Source organism: Callorhinus ursinus, unplaced genomic scaffold, assembly GCF_003265705.2.
Source record: "Callorhinus ursinus isolate GAN/ISIS: 27379988/994484 unplaced genomic scaffold, GSC_fseal_2.0 scaffold2, whole genome shotgun sequence".
In the NCBI taxonomy this organism is placed as follows: Eukaryota; Metazoa; Chordata; class Mammalia; order Carnivora; family Otariidae; genus Callorhinus; species Callorhinus ursinus.
Window position 1 is genome coordinate 26515370 of NW_027397064.1, and position 21369 is coordinate 26536738.

General features: G+C 41.0%; 1 protein-coding gene and 1 pseudogene across 10 annotated transcripts in view; both read left to right on the plus strand.

Moving 5' to 3' along the window:
* Positions 1 to 361: 361 nt before the first annotated feature.
* The window catches only part of PLEKHM3 (pleckstrin homology domain containing M3), a 179228-nt gene continuing 158220 nt past the window's right edge, over positions 362 to 21369 (plus strand). For 9 of the 10 annotated variants that reach the window (XR_003212235.2, XR_012374419.1, XM_025892494.2 and 6 more), the window contains exon 1: positions 362 to 491. The gene's annotated coding sequence lies outside the window, so the exon portion shown is untranslated. Of the gene's footprint in view, positions 492 to 610; positions 742 to 21369 lie in introns of those variants that run through there. The other variant, XM_025892513.2, reaches the window with a different exon arrangement.
* LOC112808160 (U4 spliceosomal RNA) lies at positions 11207 to 11335 on the plus strand (annotated as a pseudogene).

The following is a 21369-nucleotide window of genomic DNA, read 5'->3' on the forward strand; positions in this document are numbered from 1 at the left end:
AAATGAGAAGCAACCTCCAGGTTGTAATAGTCCTATTTTCAGAAAGAACTTATCTGAGTAATTTTCGGAGGGAGCTGCTAAAAATGGGTCCAATCCTGTATATGTTCCCAGTGAAATTTTCCAATTGCAAACATCCATTTGGGCGTCGGGAGGAGCAGGGAGGAGACTCTGCGGCACCCGCCATTGTTTCCAAAATGTGTGTGACAAAACCCTGTGCAGAAGGAAACAGAGATAAGGCCCGGCGGTGCGGTCAGGCCCTGCTCCGCGGCCGGGTCCTGGGGCAAAAAAAGACGAGTCTTGCGACCTGGAACCTTGTGTGTCGGGTCTCGCTTCCCGGGTGGCTGGGGGGAAGCATTTAAGAGCGGGACCGCGAGCCGCGCTTGTAAACAGACCGCCGGGCTGGGATGGTCGGCGGCCAGACGGGCTGTCACGGTGAGGCCGGCTTGCTGCGAAGCCGAGCCCCAGCCAGGAGTAGGCTGCAGGCCCCGCAGGTGAGGGGAGAGGCCCAGCCGGCGGCCAGGGGAGCATCCTCCTGCTTCTGTGCTGCCTGGCTGGCCAGTGGGGGAAGGGTGTGGGCATGACAACGTTGTAACATCCGAGGGTATCCCTGGGGTGGCGATGATTTTGCTGTTTCTTCCGTACTCTGGTTTTGATTTCGTGCTGGAGGCTGCACTACAGTGTCGTGGATAATGGGCGAGGGGAGATTACATGATACATTGTCTGCTGATTTTTAGACATCGGGTGTGTAAGTAGAAAGCAATTTGAAATAGCTCATCCCGTCCTGTGCGTTGTTTTTAGTCTCCCTGCTTCCTGGGTCCTAGAAACCAAATCTCAGCAGAGCCTATCACTCACCTCACGCCGGGGCTCCTCGAGCAACAGCGATTGTTCGCTCTGTGGACTCCGATCATTTTTAATGTGTAGTAAATGATACTGTGTGACTGATGACAAGCATGATTTGGTCTTCTGTGAGAGGATTACTAAGCTGAAAAACCAGGATAAGGAAATTTCAGACCCACTCAATAAATGAAATGTCTACTGAGATATATAACTGAGGATAAACTGAGATTGGTCTAGATTTATAGCTTGCAAAGCAGGGCAGATTTGAATTTAACAGGTTAAACTGAAACTGAGCTATGCTGTTGTAAACTCATTTGGAAGTTTTTTCCCTTTTTTAATCCTTGGAAAAGAGAAACTTTTTTTTCTTTAATATTTTAATTTCAGTAGTCACAGTGAATTGCAATGTGTATTCATTCATAAGGTTTTTATTGTAAACTGCCTACATGTAAGCTTTAATTGTACCTATAATCAAATACAAGGCAGTTTTCATTTCATTAACTTTGAAAATGCCTTCACCAAAAATTGGGCTATATATAGACATGTCTCCATCACATAGTCTAACTTTTATTTTTATTTTTTTTTAAGATTTTATTTATTTGAGAGAGAGAATGAGAGATAGAGAGCACGGGAGGGAAGAGGGTCAGAGGGAGAAGCAGACTCCCTGCTGAGCAGGGAGCCCGATGTGGGACTCCATCCTGGGTCTCCAGGATCATGACCTGAGCCGAAGGCTGTCGCTTAACCAACTGAGCCACCCAGGCGCCCTAGTCTAACTTTTAGTTAGTAGAAGAGTATTAGATTAAATTGCACATAGAAAGTGTTTTGTGGGCGCCTGGGTGGCTCAGTCGGTTAAGTGTCTGCCTTTGGCTCAGGTCATGATCCCAGGGTCCTAGGATGGAGCCCCACATCCGCTCCTTGCTTAGCAGAGTCTGCTTCTACCTCTGCTGCTGCCCCTCCCCCTGCTTGTGCGCTCTCTCTCTCTCTCTGTGTCAAATAAATAAAATCTTTTAAAAAATTTGAAAAAAAGAGAAGCGTTTTGAAAGCAAGTACATCAAAGAGATAATATAATATGAGTTTGTCTTTAAAATGAATATTTGCACAGTGTAATGGTTTATAGCAAGAACTATAAAGCCAGGCTACCTGGATTCTAGTTCCTGTGTAGCTACTTCCTATTGTATAATGTTGGGAAGTTACCTGCTGTGTTTCTGAATTTATAGACCGAGCTTAATAATAGTACTGATCTCATAGGGTTGTTATGAGGATTAAATGAATTCGTATTTTTGAAGCATTAAGAACAGTACATGTAATAATTGCTGTATACATGTTTGTTAATAAATACATAAGGGGTACCTGGCTGGCTCGGAAGAGCATGTGACTCTTGATCTCCGGGTCATGAGTTCAAACCCCACGTTGAATGTAGAGATTACTAAAAAATAAAATATTTCATTGATTTTTTTTCTAAAAATATGTATAATAAAAATAAACCAGTGTTGAAAGTAGAATGGTGGTTGCAGAAGCTGGGGGAGGGGCAAAATGGAGAGTTTTGTTAAATGAGTATAGTTTCAGTTTTGCAAGATGAAGAGTTCTATAGATTGGTTGCACAATGTGAATGTACTTATTACTGAACTGTACACTTGAAAATGGCTAAGATGGCAAATTTTATAGGTATTTTCCCACGATTAAAATTTAAAAAAAATATCAGGGTTGGCGAAGTTAGGTATTAAAAATTCTTTTTTTTAGGAGGGGGAGGGGCAGGGAGAGGGAGAGAATCTTTAAAAAAAATTTTTTTTAAGATTTTATTTATTCATTTGACAGAGAGTGAGAACACACAAGCAGGGGGGAGGGGGATAGGGAGAGGAAGAAACAGACTCCGGACTGAGCAGGGAGCCCGATGCAGTGCTTGATCCCAGAACCCCGGGATCACGATCTGAGCCAAAGGCAGATGCTTAACCAACTGAGCCACCCGGGCGCCCAGAGAGGGAGAGAATCTTAAGCAGGCTCCATGCCCAGCACAATGCGGGGCTCAATCTCACAACCCTGAAATCATGACCTGAGCCAAAATCAAGGCTTAACCAACTGAGCCACGCAGACGCCCCTCAAAATTCTTATTAGCACACAGTAGCCCCATCCACAGTTGCCTTTGCCGTTGTGAAAATGCAGCTTTTTACAGTCATCAGTAAGGTTCATTTATTTGGTAAATCCATGCAATTGAGATTTATCATAAAGAGCATGAACAAATGGTAAGAAACAACACCTATGACTCTATAGCAGGCAGAATTTTAAAAATGCCTCTCTACCAAGATTGCGTGCCCTAATCCGTGCAACCTGTAAAGATGATGAATTACCACTCTTTTGACTATATTATGTTATAGGACACAGTTGACTTTAAAATGGGGAAAATATGTGAGTAGTCCTAATCTAATCACAGGAGCCCATAAAAGTGGAGAGCTTTCTCTGGCTGGGGAAATCCAAACTATTTGAAGCTTGAGGAGGAACAACATACTGTTGCTATTTTGAAGGTGGAGGCAACACTTGAGAAGGAATGGAGGAGCCATGAAGAATGCAGGATGCCTAGAATTCTGGGGGTGGCCTAGCATGGAAACTGGAACCTCAGACTTGGGGGCACAACCTAAGAACTGAACTATGCCAACAACCTGAATGAGCTTAGAACTGGATTCTTCACCAGAGCCTTTAGAGAAGAGTCCAGCCTGGCCAACAACACCTTGATTTTGGCCTCTTGAGAGAGACCCTGAACAGGGAACCCTGTCAAGCTCACCCAGACTTCTGACCTTCAGAATTGTGAAATAAGAAATAGGCGTTGCTTTAAGCTACCGAGTTTGGGGAAATCTGTTATATAGCAATAGAAAACTAATACAGACTCCAACAGAGAAGTGGGCAAAGACAGGAACAGACTATCCATAGAAGAGAAAATTAAGTGACTAATAGACGTATGAAAATACGTTCTCTTTTCATTAGTCAAAGAAATGAGGATTGGAACAACAGCAGGGCCCCATTTTTCCAGCTCCTAAATTAGATTGTTAACAAATTCAGTTCTTCACATTAGTTAGTGTGCAGTGGAGCAGATACTCTCAAATGCTGTGAGGGGTGAGCAAATGGTATAACCTTTCTGTAAAGCTCGTTGGCTGAATGTATGAACAGCCTCACTAATGCTCCTACCACTTGACCTAATACTCCTAGCAGTCGATCCAAAGGAACTTAGAAATATTTTTACAGTTAATGTTCACAAATGCTTAGTGTAGCTTTGTTTTCTCATAGATAGATGGATTTTAGCTTTAGGCTCTAGACCCAGGTTAATCATACAAGTGGAAAACAAAGAACTGTGATGGATATGTAACCATTTGCAAAAAGAAGGACATCTGCATGTTCTGGCTAGGAGAACCAAGCTGGACCCAGGCCGGTAACATCTGTGTTACAAAACACCCAATGCTAATATTCATTGAATATTTATCAGATACTTGACATTCTCTATTCCAGTTTAATCATGTATGCAGCCTTTCCATAATACTTGAAGTCAAGCTATACATTTACATATTTAAGAAGTAGGTAGGTAGATGGGTACTACTTTAATTACTTGTTTCAGAAGACCTGATTTTAATAGGAACCTGGAAAAGATTAAATCATTTGGGCAGATTTTTTAGGATTCTCCATCTCTAGACAGTTTCCAGGAGCAGCAGAGCACTATTTCATTTTCCCCACTGGTTCCCTTTCCTATTTTCATTTTGCTCTGTTCTCACACACCTACAAGAAATGTCCAGAAACTGTCTATTGCTCCATTGGCACTAGCCAGATGGTGATTTTCTTCATGGGGAATGTTAATCCCTTAGAAGAAACCGTGTGGAAGGATGTCTAGCTAGGAGTTGCTTTTTTCTTCATCCTTTTTCTTTTAAAGTGATTTTGTATTTGGTTCATAAGTAGCTGAACCGTATTCTAGCTTAGAGCTTCTAGTGCAAGCTAAAAATTCTGAGAACTGAGTACTGAGTGACACTGTGATAAAAATGACCACCAGTAGTAAATTCCATGCATTGGGTATGCTCTCCTTCATGGGCTCCTACGGATATTACCAGACGGATAATAAAAAGCCCACATAATTTACCTTCATACTGACAATAAGGTAAAGACTGTGTTTAGTCTGTGGATGTAATTAGTCTTGATGGCAACGTGAGTTATGAGCAAAAACTAAAGTTAAAATATTGAGGCCATTGCACTGAGATGTCAGGCATGCTATTTTCATTAACATTTTGTTTCTTTTTCATACACATTAACTTAATTTGAGTTATGTGTTTCAAATTGGATTCTTCAATTATATGCCATGTTTGTGAGTACGGTAGAGATTTGTTTGTCCACTTACCTTGATTAGTGTAACCAATTTTTTTTTTAAAGATTTTATTTATTTATTTGAGAGAGAGAGAGAGAGCACATGAGACGGGGGAAGGTCAGAGGGACAAGCAGACTCCCTGCTGAGCAGGGAGCCCGATGCGGGACTCGATCCTGGGACTCCAGGATCATGACCTGAGCCGAAGGCAGTCGCCCAACCAACTGAGCCACCCAGGCGCCCCTAGTGTAACCAATTTATAATTCAGTACAAACTAAAGCTGCCTGGTTCTGAGTTATCCAGTTTACTTGTGACCATTTGTCTAATGGGGAAATTGCTAAATATCCACTTTACTTTGTGGCTTGTATATGTGATTGTAAATGTAGGTTTCAGTCACAGAACAGGGAACATGTTAGAAAACATCAGAAAGGTGCCCAGCAGTTTTCATGCTCCAGGAAATTGACTAAATGATAGTTTCCCACGTGTTCTTGATCCATTTGAGTCAGCACTTTAGCTTTCCAGAACAACTTCTCTTCTACCCTCAGGGATTCATTGATTCATTGACTGAACAAGTAAGAGTTGAGCACTTGTTTTTACCGTGACAGATAGCTCTTGTACTTGGAGCCAGGAGCACAACTTTGAATAAAACAGGTACAGTCTTTGCCTTCATGAAACTTATGGTTTAGTGGTGGAGACAGACAAGTAAACAGGCCAATTTACACAGCGTGAAAGGCATTATAAATTAAGATCAGAATGCAGTGGGAACACATAAGAGGGATGACTAAAACGGACGTGGGAGGTCAGGGAAGAAGTGACACTTCAGCAGAGACCCAAAGGCTGAATTAAAATTAGCCAAGTTGTGTCCCTGTGTGTTGTGGGGTAGAGGGTAAGAGGGAGATTTAAGAGATGAGCTCAGGAAAGTGAGTGGCTGTGAGCTCTTACAGGCAGTGTTAAGGAGTGTATGGTTTTTCCAGAAGACACCAGGGTTTTAATTTCGGAAAGCCCACTTCCTTTGCAGTGTGGTGACTGGATTAGAGGAGGGCAAGACTGAAGGGAAGAAGACTGGGTGGTGGTGTCTGAACTAAGACAATAAAGAGAGGAATGGGTAGATTTGAAGGATGTGGTAGAGGTAGAATTAATGTAACTTGCTCTTTGGAGTGATTGCGGGTGAAGGAGACAGAAGGGTCAAGGGTGCTGTTCACTTTCTGGGGCAGATGATGGTGTCCTTCACTGTATGGACAATACCAGGTTGAGGGGCAGGTTGAGGGTAAGATGAGGAGCTGGGTTTGTGCACATTTAGGAGTTAGGGGCCATCCAAAATGCAGTTGCATTTGTGGGTCTAGAGCTCAGGGGAGTAATCGGGTCCTCATCCACCACATGGACTGCAGCTGAAGCCACAGAAATGAAGATCACTCAGATAGAAGAGGAACTAATAAGAGGGTTATAGGGGAAATGGAGGAATACCTGTATTTATGATATGAGCATAAGAAGGGGAGCTCATAGTGGGGACTGAACTGAGCATCCTGAGATAAAGGAGAAACATCAGAAGAGGCTGCATCGGTGTGTTCGTGAGAGCAATGCAGAGTGGGTGTTCAATAGGTCAGATACTGCTGAGGGGTCAAGTCCGACGTGCAGTGAAAAATCTCCTGGGTTTAGCAACAAGGAAATTGTTGATGACCTTTGCCTCTGCAGTTTCAGCTGGGGCAGAACCAGATTGCCTCTGGGGGGCGGGGGTGCGAATGAATGGGTGGGGAGAAGTAGAGTCAGAAAGCATAAAGAGCAAGTTTCTCCTAGAAACTTGGAATTAAAAGGTAGGAGGAGAAAATGTTTTAGCTGTAGGGGAACTTGGAGGGCAAGGGAGGGTTTTACTTACTTGGTTTTTCTTCTTTGAGGAGAGATAATCCTTTTGAATCATCATGCACTTGCATTATTGAATCTCCCCACCCCAAGACCACCAGAAAAGCAGAAAACACAGTAACTCTCACTGCCTTGAGCAGTGCAGGCATTCCTTGAGTAGATTAAAACCTATCTCAGAGTTTCCTGAACCGATTGCTGTCACCCCTCTGTACCAGTTCGTTGGTTTATAATGAGAGGAGATCAAAGAGAATGCGGACCCTTTCCCTGGCACCACACAGCCCCTGTCTGCGTCCTGTATCCTGTGCTTTGGAGTTCACAAAGCACTGCATTATGTCATTTGACTTGCTCTCCAAGAAAACTTTTGAAGAGGGTTGGACAGGTATCCTTATTTGACCTGCATCAATGTAACTGGAATTCAGGTTCACATAGCTTGCCCAGAATCACACCTCTGGTCATTGTGCATGGAATGTTGAAACTGAGGTCTTCCAGTTCTAGGTCTTATGGTCCCAAAGTGATTGTCCTTCACTGAAATGTTAAATATGATGTCTATGGATTTCTGGTACCAGTGTGGTCATATCGTCTTTCAGTAGACTTAAGAAACAAGACTGAAGGTTGAGGGTCAACTTTGTTACTTTGATTGAGCCCCATGTACAATGATATTCTTACCCCTATTCCTCCCCCAAAAAAGTTCAGTTGGTTTTAGAAGGAGGCACTTTATTTGGGCATGACTTAATAGTTAAAATATGGTAGAATTATCTATAGTCACATTTAATTTGAAAATATTTCTTTAATCCTTTTGACAGAAACACTTATTAGCAGTTTTTTTTTTAAGTAAACATTTTTTACAAGTGTTTCTATTTATTGGCTAAATGAAAAATGATGTCTGAGGGAAACATTAGTAAAAGGTTTGGGCAATTAGGACTATGTCAACATTTGCAAAAGCACTTATTTGGCCTAAATGAAGTCACAGTTATTATACTCTTGCAGACATTCCAAGTAATGTGTTCAAGGTCACTAAGAGAATTGAGGTTAGCTGTTTAGTTAGAGAACAGCTTTTTACTCTGTTTGTTCAGGGACCTCTCATCCACCATTCCCTCAGAGAACTTACAATGACACAGAAGTATTACAGACATGATTTTTTGAATAAATTAAGTATAAACTGTTTCCCTGGGTGTAAAGATGATAATTAGCATTTAACTTTCTGAGTTGTGGGATTAACAAAGATTTAAAAATAAATAGTTTAAATAATTATTAATTATTAATAATAAATAATTTAAAGTTGCTGATGTTTGACACTAAAATTCAAAGTACCATGTATGTAAAATTTTAGCTGTCTTATCTCAGGGTAATTAATTTGCTATTAAATGCCATACAGGGCTGTATGTGCATTTTAGAGTCTTACTTCCACTCACTGGCCATATTACTTTGGACACATAACTTGGTCTGTTTAAATCTGAGTTTCCTTTTCTGTAAAGTGATAATAATAGCAGCTCTCCAATAGGATTTAACAACATGATGCAGATAAAGGGCTTAAATAATGACTGCCCTTAGTAAGTACTCAAAAATATTAGCTATGACTTCTTAATCTTGGTCTTGGCTTAGGAATTATAAGAACTGTCTTTATTTTGTTTTTAAATATTTTATTAACTACATCATTCCATATTTAAATGTGTCTGTCTACATTGAATAAGCCCTTTACGGGACATTTTTAATGAGTTTAGTAGTGGTAGTCTTGGATGATGAGCAGCTGTTTGAGTCCCAGTAATCATATGCCTATCATCTTAATGTCAAATCAAAAGAGCTGAAGAGTGGTGCCCGGGTGGCTCAGTCGGTAAAACGTCTGCCTTTGGCTCAGGTCATAATCCCAGGCTCCTGGGATCGAGTCCCATGTCGAGCTACACACCCAGTGGGGAGTCTGCTTGTTCCGCTCCCTCTGCCCCTCACCCCTCTTTGTTTTCTCTCTCTCAAATAAATAATCTTTTTTTTAAAAAGTTAAAGAAATATGCACCAATCAGAACTCCAGAATGTTTACATGCTGCTGCATTGTTTTCTAAAAATCCATTCTGTACTCATGAATATAGTCCATAATAAAAGAAATTTAAATCCAGAAATGGAAATGAAAATATAGTTTCTATTGTTCTTCTCCTGCATTTTTTGTAAACTTTTCCTTTGTTCTGTTTGATGGACAGAGATTTTTCTGACCTTCATGTTGTACATCGTAAAATAAAGACTCATCCTATTATTTTACCTTACCTTGTTGTTATCTTTGAAGGTCATAGCCTGTTTTGTCTGCCTCTGCCAGCCTTGCTTATTTCCTGACAGAATTGTAAGAGGCTGCTTGGTAGTCAAGGTTGTTGTCACAGATTAAGTAAAAAAGGGAGGGAGGGGTCATGGATGCAATTCATCACTACTGAGTATTGTCTGTCCTTTCAAATAAGGAGTCACCTTTTGCTTAGACCTTATCATGGGTCTGATACTCTCAGGATGCCATTAAACAAAGACCCAAGGCTCACTTTTTAACAGGTTCAGTTGTAGCAGAGAACGAAAAAAAAAATCATTTAATCACTTCTAATGTACATTCACCCTACGTGCCCATGGGAACTGGTTTGTGAGTATGTGCTAACCCATAGGCTGATTGTTGTTTTGAAGGTTAAAGTTGTAAGTATTTTCCCTTCTGCTAATCAGCTACAGTGACCTAAGGAATTAAAGTCAACAGGAAACGAGGCATTTATTGATTTCCCATGACATCCCAGCCACGCAACAGAGGCCTTCTGTTGGCCAGTGATGTTTCTGTGGGTCAGAAAGACTTGGGCAGCTTGTGAAGAGCTCTCTGCATTGGTGCCTTCCATTTGTGCCATTGTTAGTGTACTTGGAGCTTACCCTTTGGTGGAGCCTCTGAAGCTCTTACCAGAGGTTGACAGCTTCATGCCAGAAGCAGCATCATTTCTAGAGCAGGTATGATTGGTTTGGTTGGTTGTTTACTTTGTCTTTGGTTTCTTCCAACTGAAGTCATCTCTGTGTAGACTGTTAGGTCATTTAATTGTGTTTGGTCATTATGACTCTTTATTATCTCTTGATTATTAATGATTACTTATTTATGTTCCCATAACACCTTTTGGATACTTCTGTTAAGGCACTGTTTACACTTGGTTTTATGTTGTTCCCCCACCAGCTGTTACGTGCTTCTAGGGCAGCTCTGGTTTTGTGTCCCTAGCCTCTATTATAGTGTTTGGGTACTTGGTCCATCCTTGTAAAGGCTTGTTGAGTATAAATGGTTGTGTGGTTAGGAATCAGCTAGCTTCTAATAGGAATAGTAATTGCTTTAGATTTTACAAAGAGCTTTCACATACATTATCTGCATTTGTGCTTTACAATTCCCTAAGGTAGATGGGGGCAGGCATTGGCAGGATTTCCATTTTGCAGATAAGGAGGGCCCAAAGTCCTGAGTCAGCCTGACTTGCTTGTAGTCCTTCAGCTTAGAAGGCAGTGCTGGGACATTAACCCTTTCTGGTCTCAGAAATTTGTGTTCTCATTGCCACACCTCTGTCCCATTGAACAAACTCAAAACTGAGTGGCAAATTGTTGGATTCAGTCTACTCACAGTTTATGGTTCTTCTAACATCAGGGCCTCTACGTGATTTAAGTTGATTTAAAAGGTAATTGAACTTGGTTGGCTCAGTGATTAGACAGGGATTCCAGGAACCTCTTTTTGTTCCCCACAGGGCCTTTGAATGACAAGAGATGAGTCATCTTGGTTTCTCTTTCATCATCTTTAAAGTAATCCTGTTACTTTTTCTTACCTCTCTCTGTTTACTACTAGTTTTTATCAAGAAGCTTATCAAGCACTTTATAAACCGTACTCTAAGCCATGCATATGAAAATGATTATTCTCAGTAGAGCCAAATGGTTATATGAATTGATGAAATCTTTAAAGCTACTTCCCTGGTTCTTTTTGGGTAGCTTGCATAGCGGGGTCTCAGTGAACCTCCCTGGTGGTTGTTACCTTCATTGTTGTGATCTGTCATGTATTCGGCTGATGCCAGCTGGCTCGGCCCAGGTGGCACCTGCATGGACTAGGAAGTTATTCCCTGTTGCAGTTGGAGGCTGACTGTAGCAAGATGTGATTTTTATGATGGAAGTTTTCACCTACTTCACCTCAGTCCTAGATAATTTGAGTGGGTATTTTTTGTGCCGTGGCAGTATCGTAGCCAATGAGGTTTATCTGAGGCACGATTATTGCTGTTTTTTAATCTCTATTCCTTGCTGTGGAGGTAAAGGGAAGTGGAAAACATTTGAGTCTGTATCTTTAGACACATAACTGAAATTTGTGTCTGTTTGGTTTCTAAAAGCGGGACATATTAGAACTCTGGTGGTTTTATGAAATGGGATTCCCCAGTCAGGAGCCTTGGCTTTCCAATCCAGTGGTTGACATAGGGGCATAGTAACATTACTGCCTACAATGGCAAAGCGGTCTGAGATTTGAAGTGCCATGCTTACATTTAGGTTAGTTTCTGGGAAAACATCTTGGGGCATCAAATGTCTCAGTGATTTTTGCAAATGGCAAACAATAAGCAAGCACAGAGATGTACTGAAAAATGCTTTAAATTGATTGCCTGGTGTATTTCAAAGGGAACATCTCTTTACTGGTATTAGAAAGAACTTAAGCTCTAAGTCAGTGGAAAATGAGACCAACCCAACTACTGATTTGCAGTGGTTCACAAAACAATTCCCTAGTGCTGCATACGTGCTTTTGCTTCTATAAAAGGTCTGAGTGAGGTCTTGGCTGCCTGACCCTTGCCATGTTATTTTTAAACCTGCTTTCTGTAGCATAGAAGCTTTCTCTACCAAGAAAAATCTTAAAAGCTCAAGTCAACATATGTTTTGTCAGATTTTACTTACATGAGCTTATAATGACTTCAAATGTACTTTTGCCAGAAAATCAGGGTGGTATTTATATTTACAGATGTCAGTGCTTTGAAAACTTACTCTTTATTCAGTTGTTCATTCAACAAATATTTACTGAGCAGCTATTGTGTACTAGCCATAGTTCTAGGCCCAGTGGGGGTTATAAAAATGAAATGGTTTAAAATCACCACTCTCAAGTTGCTATAAGTCCGGTAGGGTAAGTGTGTGACCTCAGGCAAATTATTTGTCTTTGAGCCTCCATTTTCTGTCTGTAAAATGGAGGTAATAATACTCACATTATACATCGTGAGGCTTAGAGATGTACCAAGCAGTGTAGCAGGCACAGTAGGGGCTTTTGATAAATTATTATTATTGTCATCATTTCAGAAAGAACAGGCAGCATGCAATGTATGTTGTGGGGACAGAGTACCAAAGACATCCTGTGGGAAATTTAAAGAAAAGAGCAGGCTGTTTTAGGATCAGAGATTAAAGAAAGCTTGTGGAAGAAGTGGCATTGAATCTTGTAGAGTGGATAGAATTTCATAGGTAGAGCTGGGGAGAGGGTACCTCAGAGGTAACTGTGTTAAGTAAAGTTTTGGAGTTGGGAGAACAAAATTTGAGTGATGGCATTGCAGTTTGGAGGAAGAGTATATTACAGAAGAGAAGTGAGCAGTTGGGCAGGCAAGCCGGGCCGAGGCTGTGAGAGGTTTAGAGTGTCAGGTGAGCAAGTTGGCCTTGTTAACAGAAGCTTCATTGAAGGATTTTATTTGCTACTGTTCCCCCAGTGCCTAGAACAGTGCCCAGCCCGTGGTGAGCCTTCAGCAAATATTTACTGAATGAATAACTGATTGTGATTTTAGACAAATTGAGCTTAATTTTGTCATGAGATAAGCCAGGTAGAAAAGTCTTAAGAATAGTTGGGAACCTAGGACCAGAGGTCAGGCCTGAGCTTGAGACCGACAGTGGACATTTGGAAGGCATGAACATAGAAGTAATTATTGACAAGCATGGATAAATGGACCTCAGGAGAATATGTAGCTGTAGTTAGAGAAGAGAGCTCAGGCAATGCCCACATTTGGTGAAGGGACCAGTAAGGAAAGAAGAAAGATGGAGACCCAGAATGAGGCAGTAGAAATGAGAGAAAAGGTCAGAGTGTGTGATGTCTGTGAGGCCGCAGAGATGTTTGAGGAGGGGCTGGTTAATAGTGTCAAGGAGGGTCAGGACTTGGAAGAACATTAGTAGTTGTGTACTGAGGAAGTCTCTGCAGAGCTCTAGAAGGGAGGTTCAATCGAGTGGGGCCTTGTGCCAGGTTGAAGGTGTAAGTGGGCACAGCACATTCTGGGACTTTGCTTGTTTTTTTTTTTCAAGGTTAGTGTTATTTGCTTTTTGAGCATATATGTAAACAGACAGTGTGCCCACATTATATATATATAATCTGATTCCAAGTCAATACTGGACAAAACACACCTAACTATTGATTTATTTTCTCTGAGTTATGATGAGATCATGACTGATTATTTTCTTTGCCATATCTGTCAGTATTTTCCAGAATTTCTACGAATATTTATTGCTTTTAGAACTGGGAAAACACTCTGCCACTTATTTTTTTTTAAATGTTATTCTCCTGATGTGTTAACGTAGCAATAGATTGCTCATTTATTAAAACTTGTATAGAATGTAGCCTTCTAACGTTCCTCCTGGGCCTATGAAATGGGATTCCATCTGTGTTTGTCACCATCCTTTTCCTCCGAAAGACCCCTGAAGCCCTTAGGAGGTCCACAGCGACACCATGTCCTTATCTGCTGTTCGGGGCTGGCCTGTGCTCCGTTCACATGCCTACGGTGTCGTTAGGTCAAAGCACCTGAAAAAATCATTATCTCTTGTAGCCTCATAGTCCAGAAAGGTATTTTCGTAGGGTCAGATCCTTCCCTCCATGGTGGATTCTTGACATTATATAATTAGATATATAGATAATTATAAATATAGAGATAATTAGATATGTATTTAACATATATAAAATATATATTAGAAAATTTTCAGTCAGCTGCAGCCTTAACCAAAGTGAAGAACACATGAGAGCCACATATGCTGACCGTCCTGGTCATCCCTCTTCATTCTCATGTTTGAAAATGGACTGGCAGAAACGGTTCACCCTAGGTGTCTTCGGCGTTGCCCTTTTCTCTCTAGTCCAGCTGCTTCTAAGACTCCCTGGCCTCAGACACCCTCTCAGCACTCATGCAGTTCTGATTACAAGCCATCTAGTCAAGTGGGAGGAAGTCAGCACTCTTATCATTCAGCTTGGGAGAACATGGCACCTTTCTGTGGGTTGGGGCTGGTATTACTGCTCATAGCTGCTTCCGCCTCGGTGTGGGAGGACTGCCGTATTCATCCTCTTAATTAGCCTGGCCTAATGAGCATGTAAACAGCAGATTTCCTTGTTAGAAAATAGCAATACACTGATTCTCCATCCTGTTACATTTTGACACATGCAGGGGATTCTTTGGGTTGAGTTTTTATTACTGCACTGACAAATGGACCTCCGTTTGTCAGTCTGTTAAATAGGAGAAATAACCCTTTTTACAGAAAGGGTACTTTGTATAAAAATAAGATAAAATATCTATAGATCATTGAGTTTGGCTGAAAGTAGTGTATTATAAGTAGTTGGTTGCTGACTTTGCCTTTGTTGGGCTGACACATCATTGAAGGTATAGACTAGAAGCATGTGGTTGTTGAACGGGTGAGGTCCAGGGGAGTGCTCCATAATTACAGTTTACATTTTTTAAAGGCATGTTGGAACAGCTACCTAGTGAATGATCCACAGGCATAGCAATTTGATGTTAGCAACTTTATTGGATACAGGTAGCTGAGTAAAGCACCCAGAGGTTAAATGGTTTGCCAGAGGCCACCTAGCACGTGTGTGTGGTTGAGCCAGATTTAGAACACAGTTCTAATTAGCTCCTAATTTCCAGTTTTGTGCTGAGGCAAACCACACTGCACCTACACACTCATTTTATTTAGTTCACTTTGTCAAAGGAACATAATCTACATATTTTGACCTGTCTGAATATGCTGTTGTTATTTCTAATTAATTAATTTCAAAACCAAATGAGGCAAGCTAGGACGAGGTGTTTACTTATAGAGACTAAACTTGGCATTAGATCCTTGTATTGTAGTGAATTTGAGGCATATATATCCTAGGGAAAAGATGAAGTTCTAAAAAGAATGAGGTTGAAAAATGGAGCCCCAAAGGATGAAGACACAAAGATTACACAGGAGGTTAAGTAAGGCACCCTGCCTGGTGTCCAGTCACTTCGAGTGTGGAGTGGGATACATGAAATAGAGGCTGTTGATCATTTCGGTGCAGTGTGGCAAACCCAGGGCGCTGTGAGAAGGCCTGAGCAATTGGGAAAGGCTCCCCAACTTAGAGCAAAGCATGGAGGAGTAAAACGGCAAGGTGAATGTGGGCTAGAATCTACAAATTGGAGAGGTGGATAGGTCATGAAAGGCCATCAATGTCATGCAGAGGAATAACACTGCATTCATTCAACACCTGAATATTTAGTGCCCCCCCCCCCTTTTTAAGCATGTCAGACGCTGTTCTGTGCACTTAGGATACCCTAGTGAGCAAAGTGAGCATAAATTCCTGCCCTTGAGGAGCTTATATTTTATTAGATAGAAACACTAAACATTAAATAAGTAAGTGAATTAAGTGGTACTTTAGAAAATAGTAATTGTGTAAGGAGAAAGGGTCAAGCCAGGTGATCAAGGTTAACATAAACAGCGGTAAGTCGTGTTAATAGGTACCTACCCTTGATATGATGTGATGAGAATGGCACTTCGCCTCTGTCGTTTGTTCCCCCCAAAACATATAGCTCTAGTCTAATCGTGAGAAAAACATCAAACAAATCCATCTATACAATAGATCTATAGAATCTATAGATCTATAGACAATCTATAAAATACCTGGCCTGTACTCCTCAAAATTGTCAAGGTCATCAACAACAAGTAGTCTGAGAAACTCACAGAGGCCAAGAGGAGGTTAAGGAGATATGACAATTAAATGTCATGTGGTATCCTGGGTAGAATCCTGGGACAGAAAAAAGATATTAGACAAAATTGAGGAAAGCCCAATAACATATGAACTTTAGTTAATAATAATGTATTAATACTGGTTCATTAATTGTGACAAATGTGCTGTACAACTGTAAAGTGTCACACGGAGGAAACTGGTTGTGGGGTTTGTTGGGACTCACTGTACTATCATTGCAATAATTTTGTAAATATAAAACTTTTAAAATTCTAAGTTTGTTTTAAAAAAAAGAGTAAAAGGAATCAGATGTCCCGGGTGAAGATGTATGTTATAATTTTATATAGGATGGTCAGGGTAGGCTTCCTCGAAAAGGTGACATGAACAATCACTTCAGGAGAGAGTTGGTCATGTTGATTCTGAGGGAACAGCCAATGCAAAGACCCTGAGGTGAGAACATGCCTACAAGTTTGCGAATCTGCACAGAGGCCAGTGTGGCCAGATGGGAGGGAGGGTTGGCAGTAGGGAGAGTATGAGCTCATGGGGGAGGGATGGTGGAGCAGACTGAGGTAAGGGCTTTTAGGCCACGGTTGGTCATGTATTGTGTGCCAGGAACCATGCCACGTGTTGTCTTACTTAATTCTCTCAGCTGTCCTGAGAGAGAAGTATTATTAGTTTGCTGATTTTGTAAACGAGAAACCTGAAATTAAAGAGGGAAGTGACTTGTTGAAGTCCCATTGCTGGTAATTGGTAGAGCTGCAGTCCTTCCTTGCTGGACTAGATCTCTAAGGAAACTACTGCGCGCAAGAAAATCTGACTCTCTGCCTGTTGTTTTTGTTGTGGTAAAAGACACATACAAAATTTATCATCTTAGCCATTTTTATGTGTCAGTAGTGTTAAGTGTATTCACATTGCTGTGAAACAGATCTCCAGGGCTTTTTCATCTTGCAAATCTGAATATCTATACCCCTTAAACACCACCTCCTTCTTTGGCAGCCCCTGAGCCCCTGGTAAACCACCATTCTACTTTCCGTTTCTATGAGTTAGACTACATTTGATTCCTCATCTACATTGGTTTGTGTAGCATTTGTATTTTTGTGACTGGTGTATTTTACTTGGCATGATGTCCTCACAGTTCATTCATGTTGTAGCAGACAGGATTTCCTTGCCTCTTTTTTTTTTTAGTTTCGTTTATTTTTAAAGATTTTATTTATTTGTCAGAGATAGAGAGAGAGCAAGCACAAGCAGGGGGAGCAGCAGAGGCAGAGGGAGAAGCAGACTCCCCATGTAGCAAGGAACCAGATGAAGGACTCGATCCCAGGGCTCTGGGATCATGACCTCAGCTGAAGGCAGATACTTAACCAACTGAGCCACCCAGGCATCCCATTTCCTTGCTTTTTTTAAGGCTGAATTCTATTCTGTTGTACAGATATATACCACGTTCTGTTTATCAGCCTATTTTGTCAGTAAAGTTTTACCAGACACGGACAAGCCCATTCATTTCCCTATTGTCTGTGGCTGCCTTCCGCACTTACAACAGTAGAGGTGAGTAGTAGCCAATGTAACTGTACAGCTCCTAAAGCCAAAGCTGCTTACTCCTTACAGAACATGCTTGCTGACTCTTGTTCTACTGGGGAGACTCTGAAGGGTTAAGAGAAAAGATGTGGAGGCAGCATTAGAGGGAGGAAGGGAAGAGGCAGGAAGACCTTTCTGGTTTTGTGGGAACAGGGACACAGGTGTGAAGTTGGGGCTTGCCCTCAAGAAGCTCATAGTCTAATTGGGGGGGAAAAGCCTGTTTACAAAGTTGACTTGTTCAGTGATGGGTTAGACATTCAGGGAAGGAAGAGACCTGAAAGGACTGAGTCCTCAGGAAAGACTTCATAGAGGGCTGGGATTTGGGATGGGATGGATCAGATTGATGCAGGGTACGGAAGAGTGCACCTCCTTCTCAGGAGGCCTTCTCAGCCACACCTCACACGTGAGGGTAAGACAGCGAAAGCAGTTAGATCTGTGCCTGGCATACGGTAAGATTTCCACTACCCTTGCAGTAATGTAAGTTCCACGAGAGCAGGACTTGTATCTGTTTTGGTCACTGTAGTAACACCTGTGCTTAGAATTCAGTAGCTGCTTCGGTAAATATTTATGGAATGAATAAATCACTGTAACTCTTAATAATGCTTTTTAGCTATTTCATTTGCACTGTGGAAATACAGGCAAAGAGCTGGACCTCTCACACTGGTCTGTCAATTCATTTATTACACTAAAGAGCAATTTATTTATTTATATATTTATCAATTTTTTTTTTTTTTTTACTGTTAAAGCAGCGGCTAGTTTTACTGTTTATTGCTAGAGATGGTCATGTGGTAAGAGGTGGTAAGTCAGAGGTACTGGCAAGCAAGGGAAAAGAGGAGAAGAAAACAATGTTAGTAATCCTAAAGATAGCCACTCAAAAATAATTCAGTAACTTACTTAAAAAATATTTATTAAACTGCAGCTGTGTTCTGGAGGTCCAAGGGTGAGCAAAATAGACACAGTTGCTGCCTAAGAGGGGCTGACTGGCACTGAAACTGGTAATTACGAATGTAAAGTGTGTAACTTACAGACGTGCAAGTACCATGGAAGCTTAAACAAGGACATTTAACCTAGTCTGGGACACCAGAGGGTGTTTCCCTGAGGAGGCGACGAGTCTTGATTATTGCTTGCTGTGTGACAAAATACTCCCAAACTTAGTGTCTTAGAACAATTTATTGCCTCTCACTGTTCTGGGCTACCAGTTCATCTGGACAGTTCTCAGTTGGGATCTCCTATGAGTTGCGGTTAGATACTGAATGGGTCTGAAATCCTTTGCAAGCTTGCCTGGGCTGTCATCCAAGATGGCTTCTTCACACACGTGCCTGGTGCTTCCCTGTTGCAACGTGACCTCTCTTTCTGGCAGATAGGCTTACTTCCTAGATAACAGCTTAGAGCTCCAAGAGATAGGAAGAGGAAGCCGCCAGGCCAGGTAAGGGCTGTACCTCAAATGGGCACAGCATCATTTCTGCCACACTCTGTTGATCAAAACATCACAAGTCCTGCCCAGATTCAAGGGAGTGGAAAAATAAAGTCAGTTCTTGATGGAGGAGTAACAAGATCTCATTGCAGAAAAGCATGTGGGGTAGAATTTGTTGTGGCCATCTTTAGAGAATACAAGTCTGTCACTTGATGTTGGGTTGAAGGATAATTTGGTCTTAGATAGGCAAAAGAGAGAGAGGGATGGTAACCCCTCCAGCAATGTGGACAGGACTGGAAGTCAAAAAGGTAAACCTCGGTGGGACTGAAAGACCGGAGCCACTGAGTGGAGGAAGAAGAGGAAGGTAGGAAAATGCTGGGTTACATAGAGAAGAGTAGAGGTTTTTAGGGTATGATTAGAAGGCTAAATGCATATTTCTATCAGAAAAGAAGAGGAATAGCTGTGTAAGTTCCAAACAGAGGTAATGGAAAGCACTAAATAGTGAAAATCAAAATTCCTATAATGGGAAAGACAGGTTAGTCTAGAGAAGGACTTGGGATGGAGTGGGTATGGGTCAGGGAGATCTTGCCCCAAATCACATAGTTCATAGGAGACCACTGGGAGTTGAACCAGAACTGACTCTAGAGCTCAGACCCTTTCCACTATATTGTTCACCACACTGCCTATGGAAAGTCATATAATAAATTTGAAAATTTCTTGCTAATCAAAAAGTAATTTACTCTTTCGAATTTGTTCCTAGCCATTCAGGTAAATACCTTCTAAATTTCTTAGGCTCAACTCAAAGGGCACCTTCTTTTGAAGACTTTCCTAATGCATACAAAAGTGTCCATGTGATCTCATAATCTCTTGGCCTCAGTGTCCCCTTCTGTGAAAGGTTGGGGTTGGAAGGATGACTTCAAAGTTCCCTTCCTTGTCTAACAGTCTATGGTTTTAGGATGTGTGAGGTAACAGTGTTCCACAAGCTAGCAGTGATGGCCATCAATGGTTATATGCTTCTCACCGGCCTATGAATACCTAAACAGAGAGCACAAAGAGTCTATTTCTAGACATTTTGATTTAAAATAAGAAGGAAAGAAAATCACTTTGAAGGTATTTACTCTCTCTTTCTAGTATGATTACAGACTGAATTTTAAGCACTGGGGAAAGGAATATGAGTAATAAAATCTTAGACGAATAACTAACTGCGCTGCACCTTGGTGCCTCGTCTATAAAATGGGAAACTTATGTTAAAAAAAGAAAATTTGAGTGAGTAAACTTGAAGATAAGTTTGGCTGTATTCAACAATTCATGAATCAGGTGACATCCCATCTAGTAAATAGAAAGCTCTACAAAATGGAAGTCTTTTATAGGCAGAAGGGGTAGAAGCAAGGTCACCTTCCTTTGGGGGGAGGGCGGGGATCTATTGGGCAGATTTCCTCAGTAGGGCTGATCAGGTAGTTCCAGATTTACTGGTTAAACGTCACATTCCTGGGAAAGGCGGGAAGTATAGAGGCTGAGGTTAGGTATAAGTCTTGATTTGCTGATGTGGGGCTCCGCACAAGTGACTCCATTTTGTGCCCATTATTTCTTTTTTTTAGTACTTACACTTTATTATGTTCATATGAAATTTTAGTAAAGAAAGAACTAAAAGTTTCACGATTTATTATGTATTTCTTTTTCATAACCTCTGGTGTAGAAGATGAAACTAAAATTCCCATGTTTCAAAATTACAGAAGTAGTGAAACCCTGTTGCACAATTCAAGAGGCTTAGGGCTTAACTATAAACACAGGAAGAGAAACCCTGTTTGCAACTATTATAACTGATGTTTATCTCTGAAAGTCAATCAGTGCCTTACTGCATAAGGGCTAACATAATAAGTACCAAAATATAAAATGTAGACAAATTCAGTCATTATCACTTCACAAGAGGTTAACCACAGAGTTCCTGTGAACTGCAAACTTCTTGACACATTTTAAAATAAAGGGCTATAGTATGGTGATTAACATAACATAATAAAAAAATAATAAAATAAAGGGCTATATAGACTAGTTTAATTTACATATATCAAGCAATATGGATTGGTACTGTTGATTTAAATGTAATGGTTAATGACCTAAGTGCTAAAAATGATTTTAATGAACCATAAAATCATGTAGTTTTTAACAAAAAAAGCACATCTGTGAACCTTTGCAGGAACATGCAGAGGTGTTGCTAATTGCCTAATTTTACCTACTTGTAAGTAGTTAAGGGCAAAAAGCCCTTGCATGGTTCTTTTGGTTTTTTGTTCATTTTTTGGGTACACATACAAAGGTGTATGTGACTGTTGAGCATATGAAATGTAATAGGGTGACTGAGAAACTTTATTTGATTGTTATTATAAATTGAAATAGTCGTGTATGGCTGGTGTGTACCATATTGGACAG